Here is a 21228-nt window from a genome sequence, read left to right as displayed (position 1 = left end):
TACAGCTTCTTTGTCAAAGGGCTGCAAACTTTGGCTGTGGATGTTCTCTTTCACGTTAGTGGAGCGGAGAGCAGGAAGGGGGCCGAGAGAGAAACAGTACAACCCTTACAAGTGCACTTGGTGTATTGCCTGGGCAGGGCAATTCCCATTCATATTAATCCTGAAGCTAAAGAAATACGATTCTTAAATGTTCCCATGTTGATAACAAGAACATCTATTATAAATGTAGGATTTTGGAGAAATGATACACATGTCCAGTTTACCACTTCCCCAGTGGTAGCTTATCATGAGAGTGACCCAAAATTGTATTTAGCACCCAATTTAGTAATGTGTACACTAATAAGTCATTCACTGGTAGTGTCCTGGCCAACCATTATTAGAGACATAACAGAACACCTGTGTGGCATGAGAGGAGCCACAACAGAGAAATTTAATGTCACTATGTCTGCTAGAGGTGTCACAACTGAAACAAAAGTGGAAGGAGTTGGTGACAGATGGCTTGTAAATACCCCTCAAAAGGAAATGAACATTGTATATAACCGGCATAACACAGCCACAAAGGTACAACTCCCAAATGAAACCGTTTTCATCAGAGTACCCAAGGGTGCCCTCATCCACACTGATGATGTTGCACTGTACCATCTGGATTCTGGAACATATGAAATAGAAATTGAAGCAGTTGATGCCTTTAGAGGATATGAGTTTGAATCACCCTCAGAACCAATAGGGGGAATGTAACAATGTAACTATACACAGGAACATGTGTGGCCTCTAGCTCCCTGACCACGGAACTGACCCTCTGCTGAGTCACCTTCTCCATTAACTTTTTCGGGTCAACCAAGGCATAATTAAGTGCCTGCCCACTTCCTCTTGTGACCCTGCAATAAACTCACTGCTTAATCAGTTAAGGCACCAGCTTGGAGCAGGAACACCCCCTTTAGGTGGAAATGGGAAGCCTAATTTAACACGTTTTAACATTAAGGCAGTATTAAATTGTTTATCTGTCAGTGTTTGATTGACAGCTGAAATACCATGAGCCAATAAAATGTTTATGGGCCCAAAATAATATAGTGATCAAGTGCCATGAAACACACATGGGGTTCCATTATGTCAATGACTTTGTGAGCATAAAAACTCACCAAAAACCTAACAACTTTGCTCTGAGAGGTAAAGACGCATCTCCTTAAGTACATCGACAGACTTTGATGAACTTGCACCTTGCTTGATCACCGAGGCCTGCCCGAGTTGGCCTGCCATTGTCCGCGAAACAAAACAAGTTGGCTTATTTCTCTCTGACATCAGTTTTGAGGAACATGTACAGAGTTTTCCTCTGATACCTCCTCTGTGGCCAGACCAATTAGAAGATCTGTGCGCATCCTGACTGGAGGTCGTCCTGACTGGAACCCGCCGCAACCCCGACTTCAAAGAAGAAGCTTCCCAAGAGTCCACATGCACCTGCAGTGGCCTTGGACCAGCTGACGAGCTGGGACATCACCTAACTGGACTGGCCTCCCCTTTTATTGCCATAAAGTATTTTTATTTTATTTATTTATTATGACATCAAACCATAGGATAACATGAAACTTGACCAATTAGGTAATTTTACTGCTGTTTGTTTTTGTGTTTGTTTTGCTTTGCATGTGTTAGCAAATTCCCTGACCTTGGTGATTTACATTGTTGAAACTTCATTTTATAAGATTGATTAAAGACTAATATAGTGTAGCAGGTCACTAACCCATAACATTAATTAACCTTTGTTTAACGATAGTACAGTTAACCTCTATGTTTAGCCCATATGAATTTATGATTTCCTCTGATTAAGAATTTTATAATATTATTCCTCCTGTTATGCAAAGTAAATTATAGTTTTCAATTAGCCTATTCATATATTCTTTATCATAGCCAATAAATACATATCCTTTATTTCCAAACTGTTGTGTTCTAAACTGTTGGGCTCCACAGACCTACTGATTGATATTCTGATTGGCTTTTGAATTTATTTGTCATGAATAAACATAACCAAACCTCACTACAATACATTCATACAAACATGCTTGCACACATCCACATACACAATTATTAAAGCTCTCCCAGCGACCATAGCAATCCCAATTGGATAGCAAAGTGCTTTCTTCCACATTTTATGTTTGATGAAAGAAGACTGAAATATCATCCAAATTCAAAATTCTGCCAAGTCTTTGCTTTAGGGGCATTATTATAACATGTAATCCTATCTGCCTCCTCTGGTCCAGGGCACAGTTTCTTTTTAGTATGTAGATTATTTATGTAGATACTTTACCTTGTCTTAATTCTCCAGCTATTTCAATGTCTATAAATGTTTATTTAGTTATATACCTGTTGCATTCATGTGGTGATAATTCATAACTGCCTGTGCAATCTGAATTTAAGAATTCTAAATATTTCAAAATTGGGTTTTTCTCCCCACTGGGAGTTTTGCCTCATGTGCTTTGAAGGGTTCAGCCCTGTTTGTTGCTTGGTTCTTGCTCTGTTTTTGCTTTTGTCCGGTTTTTTTATCTTTCCTGCCACTCTGTAAAGCGTCTTTGTGACGGTTTTCTGTAAAAAGCGCTGTACAAATAAAATTGATTTGATGATTTCAAAACGGTCTTTATTTTTTGTGGACATAATTGCCTGGTTTATCCTCACCCTCAATAGATTTTATAATCTAACTTGATCACTTGAAATTATGTGAGGCTTTTACAGATACAACCATGTGTTCACAGTAAGGAACACTTTACTTATTTAAAGAGGGCACACACATTTTAAAATCTGTTTTAAAATGTGTTCGTATAATTGCTCAATATATTTTTACTTTATGTATTTTTTGTGTCAGAATAAAAATACGGGTCAATTACACCATAACCATAAGTCCTTCCAGCATGCAAACTGTCTAACAGATTAAGAAAGCATAAAAAGGGCCTTCCACATTTGGATGTAAGTGGCCTTCTGCATGTACCTGCTGCCAGCCATGCCTTGGTGGTCTGTCTCATGTCTACTCTTGGGAAATCTCCAAAGAGCTGCTGCCCCTATCAATGTGCATTTAAGTCTCTCCCTGTGCATTGTCCACTTTAAATGGCAGGAGCAAAGAGAGTTAGTAATCTAGCTAGAGCTTTTCAAATCTAAACTCCAGGCTGTGACACTGGAGAGATGTGTGTACGACTATAATAATATTATAACCATTGTGTACAATTACAAGTTAAATGTCCCCATTACAATCATACAAAATAACAAAGGCTATACCAATATTAATTTCAATAGTTATACTTTTCACAATTGAAAAAAGTAATACTTCTCTGAATACAGAAGCACAAATGGTTGATCAATGTAACTATCAATGTGCCCTGTGTTATTGTTTTTTATTAAAAGCACAGATAAACTAAAAATGGAGGCAATGAAATACAACAACCAAATATGATTGTGTGTGCTTTTTAAGCACATATGCATTTATTGGGTACTATACTATTGTTTATCATTTTGGCAGATTACATGCCCTACAAGGTTATTTCCAGCTTCAAGAATGTCAGTAACACATGCAACTAAGTTCATTTATGATTTAAATTCAAGTCATTTAAGATAAAGCTAATTATGATTAAATTATATTTGTTTTTATGTCAACAAAAAAATAAGGTTGACATGAAAACTATGTGTTGTAATCATTACTGATTTAATTAATGCATATAAAACAGAGAATTAAAAAAACTTTGTCCTCAGTGCAATCTCTGTGTGTGCTAATGAGTTTACTGTACACATTGCGTGTATAGTAAATAAATAGATATTTCACCCTTGTATAACATAAGTGATTTTGTGGAGCCTACTCAATGGTATTTGCATTGCATGAATGGGGGGGGGGGGGGGGGGGGGGGTCATGGTCTGTACTATTTACTTATGTCTGAGCCTCCCCCCCCCCACTCGCCAACACACACACACACACACACAAACACAAATGCACGCACACACATGCACACCCACGCACACACACACACACACACACACACACACACACGTTGTTTCAGAAACCAAGCAAGATAAGGAAAGATTGTAAAGCATTCAGGATTCAGATTTGAAATACCAGCAGAGATGTGCTGCTCTATACTGTATTGTTAGCATCAAGACATGGGTCAAAAGAAGAGGACAAAAAAGCAGAAAAGAAAGACAGGTGGAGGACCTTGAATATAATTATGCATGAATTAAGCAATGTGCAACAGTGGCAGAGTTAGAGACGAGCCTGCACACAGGAGGAGGTTGGTGTGGTTATAAGGTACGCAGCAGCTGCTGATATTGAATTACATGAGGCTAGAGAGAGAAAACGGCCTCATAGGCGCTGTCTCCTCACACTGGGAAAATAACAGATCTGAGTGCGACATAAGAGACTGCATTTGTGACATGGTTGCAACAAACCATTTGCCGATAATCTACCCCCACAAATAAAAAAAATAAAAAAACTGATAAATCATCTTTATTTTCTAAAGATAATATGAGGGGACAAAAAAGTTTAAAAAATTAGAAATAAATCCCTCTCAGTCTATTTTTAATGCTTTTGATGGATTTTCACATAATATACATTTTCATATTTTTTGGTGGTAGTGCACTTATGTGCACTCACATAATCAGGATGGTCTTATAACCAGCATGCACTGTTTTTCTGAGACCTTAGTCAAATCAAAAATAAAAGCTTCCTGCATATTTTTGCCAGCAGTCAGTGTAGCCAGGTAGTATAAATAGATTGATATCCGAAATTTCATCACACTTGTTTATTTCTTCCGGAATATGCTCATAATTATTTATATTAATGAACTGAAATATTTATATGCATGTCCCTTTGAGACTGTGACCCTTCCAAAGGAGCCAGAGAGTCTGAGCACAGGCCCAGAATGCTTTCATCCCATTCTCAAATGCTATAGAGCACAGCTGGCATTGTTGAAAGGTATGTCTCTCAACCTGTGGTGTAATGTAATGGGTACTTTGTTTGATCACACCAAATGCAACTGGAGAACAAGATGCATCCAACCGCTGAAGTAACTATAGATTTCTTCCTTTATTTAGACAAAGTGGGCAGGTTTTGGTAATATGATGCAACCGAGCTTTGGAAAAATTATAGTAAAAATCTTATGCTGCATAGTCACCTGCATAGCATCAAGCTTAAAACCCACAAGAGCATACAGGGAGTGATTCATTTCAAACAGCCCTGAGAAGCTGTCTTTTGGTTTGCCTCAATCCATCAGCTAAGCACATTCATACAGCGTTGTATTTCCCTGAGCGTATGCCTCTTCAGAGAGGAGAGAGACAGCCAGCCACAGGGCACAATTACTGTCTCGCGCAGCACGATTAATAGACCATAAGATACAAAATCACGCATATAGTTTTTCTCACCGTCGTGGTTAAATTTTCTGTGCTTCAACCCACAAATGTAAAATTGTAAGCACCTTTAAACATTGCTCATTACTTTAATAGTCAGTAAAAAATACTTGACTAAGGATCACTATTCAAAAATACCAAGGGCCATATTTACTAAGGATTTGTGGAGTTTTTATTGGCACTAACGAGACAAACACAAATGTGTTTTTCCATATTATCTTATATCTCTTACCATATTAAGGTGCCGCACCAGATGGTAATGCTGGTAAAACCAGAGAAATGTGTCATCCATAAAATTAGCATGTCTGGGTTAATGCAAATGTATTTTATGGCGTTCTGATGTTAAACCACAAAAATATGGGAGGAGAGAATGGAAATTTATGCATACTGTATGACCTGCTACAGCTGATCTATTATGGCTGCAGCAAATGTAATTGCATCTGTTTTTTCACGTCTGCGAAAAGCAAGTTAACTTCTTTCCGGTACAAGATGGCAGCATGGCCAGACATCATCAGCGTGGTAGAGTAGGGGAGAGTCACCATAAATGTAACAGTTTTCAGATTTTACTCATTTTTGTTTTCTCTTTAGATAGCATTCTGTCAACATATAACAACAAAAAGGCATGTCTGTTATAACAACTCAGAGGTGACATAACTGCAACAGCTGTCACATTTATACAGATGGGGACATCATGCTTTTTAGTTACCTAGCATCCAATTCCCACTAGAATACACTCCATTTCATATTAACTTTTGAAGGACAGATAGCTTTTTTAAATGATGCATGATTTGATTTAGTGCAAATAAAAATAAATCCTTATATCTTATACCTTCTGAACAGTTTTGTTATTTAGCTTTCTAAAAACAGTTCTTTGGAAATATTTCCAGCAAAGGTTATCACACTACTCCATTCCTTTGGGAAGTGGTAGAGGACTGAATTGCACATGTATGGTAGTCGCATTATTGACCATGTTACATTTATGAATAGTCACATTTATGGTGACTCTCCACTACACATGAGATAATCTTTTTCATTCTTTAAAACACTTGACCCATTCATCTTTAGGAGCACTTGCCAGTTAGAGAGACAGTGACTCTGTAGATGGTTGGCTTTTGGGTATGGAATTTAACAACTTGCAACAGTGTTCTGAAGTTTTTACTAATGAGACGTGTTAACAGGAAAAGCTGAGAGTGCCTATCTGTTGCATCCACGCATCCTGACACCAGTACAAAACCTGACTTCCACCAGAGGTGGAGCGGTACAACGTTGCTTCTTGCCATGTGCAGGAAAATAAATACTGGCAGAGCAGTTAAATGAACTCGTTGCGGCTGTGTTATTTTACATAACCAGTCTTAGTATATATCCTGCTAAATCGAAAAAAGATTTTGATGGCATACATCAGCTCAGTTTCAAGGTGCAATTTATTCCCCAAATAAAGCATTGAAACCAATCCCCCATACCAAACTTACAACAGACCTGTTTTATTTCCAGTATCAAATATTAAGAACACATAATTTGCTTCTACTTAGTAGTGTTATTTTGCCAGAATAGAGCATACGTACCTGGGTTGTGTTAACGAATCAGTCCAGGTGCTTAAAGGTATGATTCTCTCCAGTTTGAGGCCGAGACTGGGGCACACACCGAAAGTTTTTCTTTTATTTAGTTTTGTTTGCATGTTTGTTTGAACATGACGGAGAAAGTGAACCACCGCTGAAAAGCAGATGAAAAGCGGGCCAGCTATAAGCAACAAACTGAAAAGTTGCCCTTTAGTTTTGCTTTCTTTTGTCTTTGTTATTTTAGTTTGTTTCTTTAGTTTATTGTTTTTGCCTGGAACATGTGAGGAGGAAGGGTGAAGGTGTTCTGTTTATTTCATTTTGTGTTTGTGTGGGTGTGCTCTCTCTCCCCATGCAGCAATGGCGCACTCCCGGAACTGCCACATCCCACAATGGCATGTGACTAATAATAATAATAATAATAATAATAATAATATAATAATAATAATAATAACTTAAAAACATAAGAGTCCATTAATTCAATATTTGGAGTATGTTTCATAAGAACATTTTAAATTGTGGTGTGTGCTCACTGAACTTTTGTGCTTTTAACATCCCAATGTAATCATCTTCACCACTGCAAAGTCAGTCCACTTTGTCCTCTCCTTTATTACACAAGTAGCCTTTGCTCCTGCATCTTATGCACTGTCCCTTCGGCACCTCAGGTGTTTCAGCAACACTCATAGGAATGGTAGCAGCTGTGGCTCATTGCTAATCAAAACAGCTGATACCCATTGCATATAATACAATAAAATAACTTCCTCTTAGGTTTTGAAAGGAGATACCATTTTGCTAAATGGCCACTGGTTAAGCTGTTTGGCCTAACATTAGGACTATTTTTTGGTTGGCTTTTTGCTGGCCCTGCCTTGTTGTTTTGGTGTGCTTATGTTTATTATTCTGGATTATTTATTGGTACTGTTCACAGAGTCAATGAAGATGGTCATCCAGAGATTTACTGGTCTTTGTCTTGTCCGTCCAACATTTTACAGTGACCAGCCCCAGCACTGTGCCACTGACTGCAGGCATTCACTGTCAGTTTGTCTAGTTGGGGGGGATATGCACAGTTCTGTGGAAATATAGATATTTTCTTGTGTCTTGTATATGGGAATTGGGTGTGTTGAACAGCAATACTTCATACAATTACTGCATTTTCTCTGCAAATTATACAGTGCAATTATCCTAAAATGTGTGTACACAGAACAATTACAGTACACAGGCATGTTGGATTCTGTGCCATGGTTTCAATTATTAGTCTGACTGTGACCTGGAATAAGTCATCTTTTGTCCTTGATTATCACAATAAATGCAATTCATTGCTTTTTTCATTTTAATTTAGCAATTGCCCATCAGTGTTTACAAAATCAAACAGTTATACTACCAATATCAAAGAGAGATGTTTTTTTTTTCTTTGAAGTAATTGTTATGCTATTTGTGTTGTAGTTGGAAAGCTTCCAAACATTCATTGTACGTTTTGGCTTGCCAGGCCTACTGTATTCGACTAACTAAATTTAAATGATTGACCTTTATAGTGTTTGCTGTAAGTCACCTGTAATGCAAATTACAGGAGACCCCCCCCCCCCCCCATAATTTCATTTATTAATAATCTTAGTCAATAAACTATCAATATTTACATTAGGTCCAGATTATTATTTCATTAAGTTTGGCTGTACTTACTGTACAAATTAAACAATAGTGATTCAATGTTTCTTGGGAATAAATTTAACCAAACCTCACTAAATCAAAGTAAAAGTCCTCCCCAGTATTTTGTGCCAATCGCCTGCATTAGCTAATTAGCACAATGCTTCAGCTAACTGAGTTTATGGGTGGACGAAATACAAGGCAGGACTTTTACTTTCTGACCCCTGGACTTCCCACCTCTGCTAAATCCTGAAATCTCTCTCTCTGTCTGTCTCTGAGTCTCTCTCTCACACACATACATTCTATGTGAATTTATCAAAATAAAACAATTCCACAGAACATACAATAATAGCCTAACATGGCTTACCCTATGCATAGGACTATCCATCAACCAGTGATATAAATAAAATGAATTTGTACTAGCAGTTTTTCATACTTTCTGCATGCTAGTCTTGAGCGTTTTCATGGGGCATAGTGCTGAAAGGTACACACTGCTATATAATTTCAATTGCCTACAGGCATAAAAACTATTTATCTTTCTGGTAGTATAAGTATGACAAATGACAATGTGATAGATGTACAACCAGATAATACTCTGCTATTTACTCTTTTATCACACTAAATGACTGAATGAAAAACGTCTGCATTCCGCTCTCCTCATCACAGTTTAAATGTTTTCCCATCCTCAAAATACTCACAAGCATGACTGTTTCATCAGTCTCAGTACCTTTTCATTCAGATAACTGAAATAGGACAAAGAAATTCCTCAAAACAAAAGGTAATGTATTCTGGTTGTTAAGGCAAAAAGAGAAAAATGTAAGATACAAATACATGTTACTTTAATGATTATCACTTAATGGCTAAAAGAAATCTTTTATCTGACAAATATCTACCAATTGCATATGTTGTCCATTCAGGAAAATATACTCTATACAAATATCATAACTGCCACTACAATCAGACATAGAACTGTAAGAGCTTAGATGACCTGGCCTTGATTCCTTGTCAAGGTATTTTCTGTTAAATATCAATCTATCATTTACATCTGATGTCTTCTTTTCTCAATCCCCTGGAGGGTTTCTGCTTATTGAGACGTCCTACACAGATAGATGGAGATGGAGACAAACTGGCAGGTAAATGGCACCTCTGAAACTTGGCATTGTTAAGCAGTTCTCATGGCATTTCTCTCTGGGTTTTCAACATGCGGCTGTCACTGGGCTCCCAAAACCTCCCCACAGAGCCTGTTATCAATTAAAAACCTTTCCTGTCACCTTTAACGTAATACCGTTCGCACAGATTTTTTTTGTTTATTTTAGTTTACTGACAGTTGCCGTTAACTGTGAAGTACAAAAATGGCAAGTTACAAGGAGGGAAAAAATGAGAAAATCTTTCTTGCCAAGGATGCTCTGAATAATTAAAATTCAACACAGGATCCAGAGCCTTTTTAAGACACATGCAAATGTACACACAGAACACACATACACACATGCACGCACGCACACACACACACACACACAAAAACTGGCATTGTTCGGGAAGCTGAAATGGTCAGAACTGAAGTCAAATACTAATTTTATATGCCTAAGAATATTTTCGCCCAGCGTAGGACAGAATATGTCCAATTTTAAATGTAATTTGGAATGTGCAAGTAAATACTTGCAAGTAAGCATTTGCAACTGTGTCCATGCGTGATCCCCCAATTCAATTGCTAGAGAGCATTTAAACAGAGACCCCTAACCAACTAAACCCTCTCATTGCCTTGGTGAACCCTGTGCCAACTGTCTCATTCCCAAACAAGCTAGCATTACCTGTGATCTATCAGGTAATGCTAGCTTACCTATCTAGTCTAACTTCTAACTTCACCTACCACACAGCTAACATTAGCAAACATTTCATTTCCAAGAACTAGCCACTGAATGAAGTAATGAGTAGCTATTTCAATGGCTAGTTCATTGAAGGTAACTTACCTAATTGGCTGGCAAGCAGAATGTCAAGATAAATTACTGTTGACATGATGTATGCCTACCAACTAGTCCAGCAGAAACAATGTGAGCTCCACGTCCATCTTCAACTCCAGCCACTCCGGAAGCTCTGCTACCTTCCAATTTGTGCTCTGATGTTTTTTTTTTGTTTTAGAGCAAGCTCTATCCAATTTTATTTTCTTCTTTTTGGCATTTAACAGTGCCAGAGCTGATAATTTATCTGTCATTGGTGAAACTCTTTCTTTCATTCTTTCTTTCTTTTTTTAATCTCATGTTGGATTAGTTCATGATGTCCATCCATCCATCCATCCATTATCTTTACCCTCTTATCCTGGTCAGGGTCACGGGGGGTGCTGGATCTCAGCTTGCATTAGCCAAGATGCAGGAATACACCCCAAATAGATCATAAATCTATCGCAGGGTACACACACTATTCACTCAGGGTTTTATCAGTATCATCAAACGAAAGAAAGTCATAATAAACAGGAAATAGAAATCCATCAACATTATAAGGAAAGTACAGCCATGACTCTACTTTGTAAGAAAGCTCCAGTAATTTCATATTTTAAATATAATTCTGAACTAACCAAAATTTTTGCAAGGTGTTAATGTGTTATATGGCTTCAATATGCACACACAAAAAATATTTTGATACACCTACTTCTCCGAAGAATGCTTTGGATTGGATAGCATGTGTAACTGACCAAATTATTGACCAACAGAAACATGCTTTCAACATGCCCCTTTGCTTTCAACACACCCCAAACTCCGATCTGCAGATACCCCCGACTCCTTGAAACAGAACATCTCAAGGAAAATCTGACGTGTATTGCCAGTTCTTAGTTATGGCTTGAAATCCCAAAACAATTTGCATGCAGGTTCTCAATGTAACATAACTGCCCAACAATTATAAACAGTGTTACACAGAACACCAAAACATGTAAGCATGAAGCATGAAAATACACAATGAAAAGGTGTGGGGAAAGTGTAAATAATGGATATGTGCTTTGAGTAGAGGCACCAGCAGTGTTTCCATTTTTGTTCAAAATTTCCTGAATGGAATGGACAGTTCTCTGAGCGCTGCCTTGGCTGGATGAATAGCAATCCATCATCTGCTGTCAAGGAATGAGATTTTTGCTATGATTCTTGCACTGCAACATGGCAATGATCTAGAGCTCACCGCTAAACTGTACAGGGGGAGTTCGGACACAAGGCAGGCTGTCAGCCACTGAATGGTTCCCTCAGAGCCAAGATTCCACATTATTGAATGTGTGCAGTACAGAATCCTCCTGGCTTTAAGGTTCTTCAGATTAATGACAGAGCTACACAGAAAAGATCTGGACAGAGTGATGAGAGAGGGGATTCACTAAGAAGGGAAAGGAATCACAAGTTTACTTTCACTGCTCTGTGCAATGTGGAACAATTAGTACTTTATAGTAGATAAAGTGAAATGGAAATTATATCACAACCCATTTACTTACCATTCACATTTATTAGCTCTTAGCTACTCGTGTAAGATGTCCAGGCTCTAGCCCTCATCAAATTCATGTCCATAGAAGTGTCTGAATATGTAGGCAATATGTCCTGAATATGCATGCTGTGAATTTTTCAGCCCATGGGAGTACTGAAATACATGTCCACCAAAGCCTGTGTGTCCTATCTATGTCTGAAGCAAACATGTTTGTATTCTTGTTCAATATTTACAACAAATGAAGGCAGATGATCGGACTTGTATCATTCAGCTTAGGTATGGAAAGCTGATGGATAATTCTATATTACATTTCCAAAATAATGTAGACACCCCGTCTAATTAGTGGTTTTAGCTATTTCAGCCACACCCATTGCTAACAGATGCATAAAATCAAGCATGCAGCGATGCAATCTCCATTGACAAACATTGGCAGTAGAATGGGTCGTACTGAAGAGGTCAGTGACTTTCAACGTGGCACTGTCATAGGATGCTACTTTTCCAATAAGTCATTTTGTCAAATTTCTGCCCTGCTAGACCTGATCGAGTCAACTACAAGTGCTGTTCTTGTGAAATGGAAATGTATAGGCCACACAAGCACACAGAACGAGTTCCAAAATACTTCTGGAAATATTGTCAGCACAAGAACTGTTCATTAAGAACGTCGTGAAATGGGTTTCCATGGCCAAGCAGCCGTACACAAGCCTAAAATCACCATGTACGAAGCAGTGGAAACACATTCTCTGGAGTGATGAATCATGCTTCATTATCTGGTAGTCTGACAAACTAATCTGGGTTTGGCAGAATGCATTGTGCCAACTGTAATGGCCCGAATAGTGCCAACTGTAAAGGTTAGTGAAGGAGGAATAATGGTCCAGGGTTGTTTTTCAAGGTTTGGGCTTGGCCCCTTTTGAAGGGAAATCTAAATGCTACATAATACAATGACATTCAAGAGAATTGTGTGCTTCCAACTTTGTGGCAACAGTTTGGGAAAGGCTCTTTCCTGTTTCAGCATGACCCCATGCACAAAGCAAAGTCCATAAAGAAATGGTTTGCTGAGTTTGGTGTGGAAGAACTTGACTGGCTTGCAGTGCTTTATTTTGTGTGCTCCAGAGTCTATTTGGGGTAGTCTCTCTGAAGAGCCTGCAAATATATTTTTGTTACATGCACTGTCCCATGCTGAGAGCATCTTCTCTTCTTTATAAGATTCGACAGTTGCACACAAGAGTCTGTATCTCATTCATGGCCTGCACAGAACTCTGATGTCTACCCCATCAAACAGCTTAGGGATGAATTGGAATGCTAACTGCGAGCCAGGCCTTATTCCCAACATCAGTTCCCAACCTCACTAATGCTCTTGTGGCTGAATGGAACTGAATTCCATGTTCCAAAATCTAGTGGAAAGCCTTCCCAGAAGAATGGAGGCTGTTATAGTGGCACGCCCCCTGTGCCAAAACCTCAACTCTGCCCTTGCATGTGACCTCAACTTGCATATAGATGCAGCTGTAAGAATGTAGCCTTAAGTTTTTTGATCAACATAAGCGATACTAATAATAATACTTTCATTGCAACTAACAATAATAAGTAATCACCATCTTCCTCTCTATGCTATTGAATGATTTCTTTATGCAGTTTATGTTATTCAATTCAAATTAATTAAACCTGACCTCATTTCCTCAGGGAAATGGCTGAGGAGTGAACAACACATTCACACACTTGCAATTCAGGATCACTCACGCACAAACTGTCAAAACAGTGCCAAAGCCAGCAGAGATGTATGGCTCATTAGCCTGTGATCTGATGTGTTATGGACCTGTTTGTGATCAGCTTTACAGTTGACATGAATTACAAGTTCAGTTGTGTCATTCAACTCATAAACCAACAAACAAAGAATAAAACCTCCTGGTGTTCTGCTTCTTGATCAATCAATCATAGTTGTATGCGGTAAGCAGGCTCTCAAGAAATTCAAATAAATTTGCTGATAGTGAAATCTGATAAAATGACACAATTTTACTTTCACAAAATTGTAATTTCTGGTTATCCACAAATAAAACAAGTAATTGAGCAGTCAGGAAAAATACCAATGGCAATAAATATTTTATATAGAGCCTATAGTCATAAATAACCCTCATTTCCATTAAGGTGTAAGGGGCAATTAAAATTCTGTAACAAAAGTCATATATTTTCTCAGACGACTGGGCATTTTCTAAGAGCACATTAGTAGCCATAGCTTAATGAATGTAATTAGTAAAACATGTTGGAATTTTATATTCATTACAGCTTTAAGAATTGATTATTCTAACCACTCCAAATGTTAAAAAAGGATTCTTAAATTATGCATGATCTTTCGTTTTATAAAAGGCTCTCCTGGATAAGAGATGCTACAACCATAAGTAGACTATTGATTATTTATCTCAACTAAAGAATATCACTTAGAATTGCGTTAAATAACTTATTTCACCATTGTTTTATATATCAGCAATGGTTTCTGCTACAGTCTAAACAAGACTGACGTGACTTTTTTTGGTGAGGACTGGCAGCAGATGAGAAAGAAAAAACATAATAATAATAATAATAATAATAATAAACTTGTACAGGGGTATGCTATCCCTGACCTTAACCCCTTCACATAAGCCCTCTGTGACGGCCCCGGCCACCTGTTCTTCCCAGGCTGTTTGTGTCTCTATTTTCAGTGGTAGGTGCTGGGCCCGCCCATTTGCTTACCTGGCTTCCTGGTTGCTGTGGGGCTCCGCCTGCCCTTAATTAGTGATTATCCGCACCTGGGAGGAAGGGCATAAAAGCCAGGCTTCCTCAGTGAGCTCTTGCTCTCTCCCTGGACAGATGGACCCCTGGCACCCTCTGGCTTGTTTGTTTTGTTTCTCCTTTGTTCTTGCCCAACTCTTATAATTTACTGAATTAAAATGTTAATTTAACTAAGGCTTACCGTGTGGACCTCCCTTAATTGTTGTGGCCTGAATGAGCTGGTCATAACACCTCTAATTCATAAAAATATTCTTTCACCACCAAAAATTTGGATATAGTCATAGCCACAAGATAAAGCCAACCATAAGCCGAAGGTATGCCTATAAAGCAGGGAAATCTCTCCTCACTGAATAGTGAAATAAACAAGAGAAATTGTATTAGAATTATATTTCATTCTATAATCAATGTCTGCAACTAAATATGGAATAAATATACATTGGTTATCTTACGATTGGTTTTACATGTAAAGATGGCCCTTTCAACATCCAGTGGTTATTTATTGTCCTGAACAAAAGAGTCTTTTCAAGCTGAAAACTGGAACTTAACTGGCCAAGTCATTCACCTTATCCGAATCCAAACAAACGTGTCATATGCTTAAATTAAAACTGAAGGCAATTAGCCCCTGAAACAATCAGTAGCTGCAGATGCACGCAGTACAGGCCTGGCAGAGCATCATCAGAGAAGATACTCAGCACCTGGTGATGTCTATGGGTCACAGACACCAAGCAGTCATTTCACACAAAGGATATGCAACAGAGTACATTTATTTAATATTAATATGTCCCAAACATTATGATGCCCTGAAAATGGTGGGGGGATGGGGGGTGGCTATGTATAAAAAAGGTCTCTAATTTCAACATGGTGAAACCAAAATGTATAAAATACCCTTAAATAAAAACTGAGAATGTGCACTTTAAACACGTGTGAATTGTTTCATTACATATATAAAATGGTTGAGTACAGAGCCAGATCAAGGGGAAAAAAGGTTTTGTCCCAAACATTATGGAGCTCACTGTAGATATACTCAGTAAACCAATCACTTAACTTGTAAACATTGTTTGCGTCAAGCTACTCTGATTAGTAACTGTTTCCATGATTGGTGGGTTTAAACATTTTGACAATGTAATGTGTTTGTTATATGAGTCTCCTTGAAGGATGTTTTATATTAATGCCAAGATAAAATGATCAACAATTTAATATAGGAGGAGCGGTCAGCTCTAGTTTTCATTAGCAGGCGATATCGGCACATACACAGTTTCAACTTCATGTCATAAGAGGTAAAAAAAAACAGCCTTTCAGCTGATGCTTTGACAAGGAGTTTTAAAAGTAATGCACTAGGTCCAGAGCTTCTTTGCAAACATAGCTGCATGGGGTTATCGCTTGTCCCTCATCTCTGTATTTTTATATTTATCAGCTGTGACAAAATGTCAGTAAATGTGTCGCTGATTGGTAACAGTTCTTATCTTGTGGAGAGAATCTGGTCTTTTTGAAATGAGACACTGTGATGACAAAAGTGTCTTGCACATTATATAGACAACAAAGGCTTAGTCTGTGCCCATATACTTGGGATCAATGCAGAGAGGGATCAGCTAAGCTCTTGAAGGCAACAGACATTGTGTAGTCCTCCAAGAATACATAAAGAATAATGCCTCTGCAGTTTGTCTCATTTTCCCAAGCACATTACAACTTGGGGGACAAGAACCTTTTTGTTAATTAATTCCATGTGAGTAAAGACCTTTTAACCCAATCAATATCCAGTACATCAAGATAAAAACTCAGGCTGCGACCTTGCTAAAAAGGGCCACCCCCGTCCTCCATCTCCTCCATAGCAATTGGGATTAGCTCTACTGTGTCAAGGTCAATAAGGTATCCACAGTGTATGCTAGACACATGCTTGCTTGGGTTCATAGCTATTCAGGTAATGTTCTAATCCACTTAAGAACATCTGAGAAGCCTTGCTACATGTTTAAGGTGAATAATAGTAATGTATTTACCTACTGCATGGTGTGAATGCATTAATAATCCTCAAAATAACTTGCGTTGTCAAAGGACAATTCTTTCAAAGTAGAAATAAAAATCTAAAAATTGCCCCACATGATAAGATTTCTCAATACAATTTGACAATGAATTTGTTGTAGAATTTGTGTTTTACTAATGTTTCATTTGCAGCCATCCAGGTAAAATATATAACAGAAGAACAATGCTCAGAGCTTACTGTTGATCTGAATCATTTACAGTATGATATGACCATCATATTAAAACAGAATTTAAGTTTATTATTTTTTTTGCTCTTCTTTTATAGATGAGGGTGGGGGAGGGGATAACAATGCTGTTCTAAAAAACAAAATAAACCATATGACAAACCATGAAAAAAGACAGGGAATTCAGAACAAAGGCTAATTCTGGCCATAGACAAAGCACAGGAAATTGTTCTCTCGGTGAAGGGTAAAGTTCAGGACTGCATTTATTACATATTATGAATCCAAGCTGAGTACAGTTTACAAAACTAAATGGGGGTGGGGGGACTCATTGGTCTCCATCAGTTTGTTCACTAGTAATACACTAGTATTAAGTGTTTGCCACAAGGTGGCAACAAACCCAATATATCCATCACACAAATGAGCACAGTCTCAGTTATGGTTACCAGTACCTGCTACGGAATTTCATGGTGAATTTTTTAAATTTTGAAATTTTAAAAATGTTAAAAATAATTTAAGGTTCCCTAAATCACCATAGCTAATATGGCACAACTTAAGCTTGTTACAAGCTAGCCCTTGTTCGGTTTAAACTGGGCCATGGTGCAGGAGTCTATACCGGTTCAGTTCCACATCATCAATACCTTTAGTTTGTCATTACGATTCAGGAATAAACTATCCATCCATCTATCCATTATCTATACCCACTTATCCTGAGCAGGGTCACGGGGAGTGCTGGAGCCTATCCCAGCATGCACTGGGTGAGAGGCAAGAACGCACCCTGGACAGGTCGCCAATCTATCGCAGGGCACACACTATTCACTCACACACCCATACACTGGCCAATTTAGAGTCTCCAATTGGCCTACCTGCATGTCTTTGGACTGTGGGAGGAAACCGGAGTGCCCAGAGGAAACCCACATGAACAGGGGGAGAACATGCAAGCTCCATACAGAAAGGCCCTGCCGGATTCAAACTCAGGACCTTCTTGCTGTGAGGTGACAGTACTACGCCCAAGAATAAACTAAAAGTAATTAAATAATTTTGCAGCATTTGCAGCTCACTGTTGCCAATTCAACATTGACATTGCTTAAGTAATATAAGCACATTAGTAGGCTGAATGTGCAGACAGATCCACTAATGTTTTTTTGTCAGCGTAGGCTTTTATAAAGCTTTTAAAGCTTTAAAGTGTATTAAGTATAAATAGAACAATTAAGAAAAATGTAATAAAAAAATAATTTAAGTAGTAGGGACTTACTGTAGGTATACATGCTACCCTGTTGTCAATGTATATATTAAATCATTGCAAATTCAGTCCAGTCCTCAGGCACCTTTATTATATGCCTATTTACGTTCAGTAGGCCTACATCTGGATTTAAAATTGGAGTAACTTAATCAAAACAGAAACAGCCAATTAAAATTGCAACAGTACTGTATGCCTTCAAAAGCAAAATGGTAATTTAAGTATCAGAGACTAAATGGTTAGCTAAGTTAATTTTAACATATTGACCCTAACGTAAAGACATTTTAATCTGTTTTCTAGGATCGCTAGCATACATAAGCCAGCTAAAACACAATACACATCAGCCTTACCTCCCTACAGCAGGCTCCCAGTTATTCTGCAATGATATGGGGTTATTACAACCAGTCAAATCTTGAGTCCACCCAAATGACTGGCCAGTACAAATCCGGAACATTCTAAACATACAGCCACGGTATTAATCCATCCATTATCTATACCTGCTTGTCTTGGTCAGGGTCGCGGAGGTGCTGGAGCCTACCTCAGCATGCAGGAATGCACTCTGTACAGGTCGCCAGGGTGTATTCTATTGAGATCTATCAACCCAGGACCTTGTTGCTCTGAGGCAACAGTGCTACCCACTGCACCACCGTGCTGCCCATCCACAGTATTCAGTTCACCAGAATATTACAAATGCCTGGCTGCAATATTCCTGCACCTTACTGCACACAGTCCAGCTTTCCTTGCCCCTATCCTCATGCACCTCTTCATATGCATGGCTTCTCTCAGTAACATTAATAATGCCATTTTAACTTATTTTTATATAAACAACACATCAGTAAAATAATTTGCTCACTTTGCCGGACCTTTAATTGTATTCACCACCAACGTTAGGCATTAAGTAATTATCCCCTACCCAAATGAACTTGGAGATGACAACGCTGCATCATTGGTGGCAGACAACATGTTTACTATTTACTTGTTATTTCTTTGCATGTTAGAAAATTGGACACCAGGCTGAAGAAAGGAAGGCACTAGGCAATAGAAGGCAGCAAAATGCAAAGTGTTATATAGATTTGTGGCAGAAGCAGCACCCTTACTGTATGCCAAAATGTCAGTAATTAGGATAAAAGCTATATTTTGGAGCTTCCAAATATGTTTTTAAGATTAAGCATTTAATTACATTGCTGAGTTGCTGCTTGAATATATAGTTCACTTTCTGGAGATTTATGAGTCCGCTTTAGTTACTTGAAGTGTATTTTCTTGCCAGGAATTCCTAAATGCCCCTATACTGGCCATCATAATGGCAACAGATTGTCCAAAGCTTCATTGTACCAGTCAAAATATAAACTGTACCTATAAACCACTCCAGAAAAATTCCTTTAATCAATAATTGCATTGTGATATAATTTTTAAATTGTGCAATAAACTAAATTAACAGGAGTGTGTTTAAAAACATATCGTACTAATTGCAATCACAGGGCCATTTGTAATAGGCTACCAAATGGGAAGACCTCACATATTTTTGTAAACATACATATATGTCATATTAGCTTCTCTTCAAACTGTTCATAGGAAAATTCAACTGTAAATTGGCATAATATACAGTAGCATTGCAATAATGAATTTTGTTAATATTTCATATTAAACAGTTTTTTTTCCACTTGGAAAAAATCTTTTGAGCTGTAATTCCATATAATGTCTTAAGGCTGTAGCTCTCAATAAAGCATAGACTAAATGCTTCTGAAGATGCAGAAGTAATTTTGATTTGAGGACTAGGATCAAATGCTTACTTGTACCTATACAGTTTCAGTGGATCTATGAAAGGGAATCTGAGATATTCCTCTAGATCAAAGGCTATGTTAACTGTTGGCAATTTAACCACAACTAGATGGAGTGATATCTCAAACTTCTATTTTTACTCACCAACAGGAACATGCTGAATGTCACACATGCACTCATGTAGTAATACATACAGACACGACAAAATGCTCATTACTATACCATGCATGCTGAGACAGACAGGTTTTGACAATGCCATTTATTACACAAATGCAAATCATTCCGTTTCATGTCAAAATCACAACCATATGCAACAAATGAGCACAGTATGTTAATGAAATATGCTCATTTGTGCGTGCTGTCCTCATGTTCTGTCTTGTAAACAATGTTTATGTGTTTACTTGTTCCAGAGACTACCTGCTTTAAAAATGGAAACATTATGATGTAATTGTTTTGAACAAATGTTTTTGTCCAAAAGCTCATTTTAAGTTTTGTTTTCACTTTCAGTCTTCAGCCATATACAGTGGCACTGTTTCACACTGTAAATGGACAAATACCTTAATTGTGACAAATATATATATATGAGGGAAATTTTATGAGGGAAATGAAACAAAGACTGCAATTATTTTCAAAAACCTTGGTATACAGTATTACCGTCATGCCACCCAACCCTATCCTCAAGCGCACAAATTTACAGATTCCTACCCATATAAAACCATTCATGCAATGCTGCCGTGGAAATCCCCCACCCTCCCCCAGTGCCATCAGAGGGTTCTCAAACAGGGGCTCCTCCAAGACCCACTGAGCAGGGACCATCCGCCACTCCTGTGAGACCCTTAGAAGCTTCCACTTTCAGCACTGATTCGCAAAATCTGGTACAGCCAGCAAAATTAAAACTGTCCACCTGAATAACGAATAAATGACGGTCAAACCTGAAAACTCTTAAGATGCCACAAGCCAAATCTGGTAGTGTTCAGTCAAATGGTTTACAACTCATTTGCAAAAGTAGGTTTCTCAAAAAATTCTAAATGACAGAAAATCCAATATGGCAGAGATTGACAAGGGTGGGTGCATTTGACTCAGTTTGTCCTAATCATGATGAAAGAGAATCATTATTCCCTATAACCCTAGGCCGGGCTTCGATTTATTCCATAGACCTGGTCTGAGCAGGTGGGTGGCAAGGGTGCAAATCGCAGACTATTCTGTCATCAAAATTGCAATGATCTGCAACAAA

The sequence above is a fragment of the Anguilla anguilla genome, chromosome 4 (genome assembly GCF_013347855.1).
Source record: "Anguilla anguilla isolate fAngAng1 chromosome 4, fAngAng1.pri, whole genome shotgun sequence".
Lineage (NCBI taxonomy): Eukaryota > Metazoa > Chordata > Actinopteri > Anguilliformes > Anguillidae > Anguilla > Anguilla anguilla.
The sequence above is the reverse complement of the archived record's forward strand: the minus strand, read 5'-3'. Positions refer to the sequence as shown.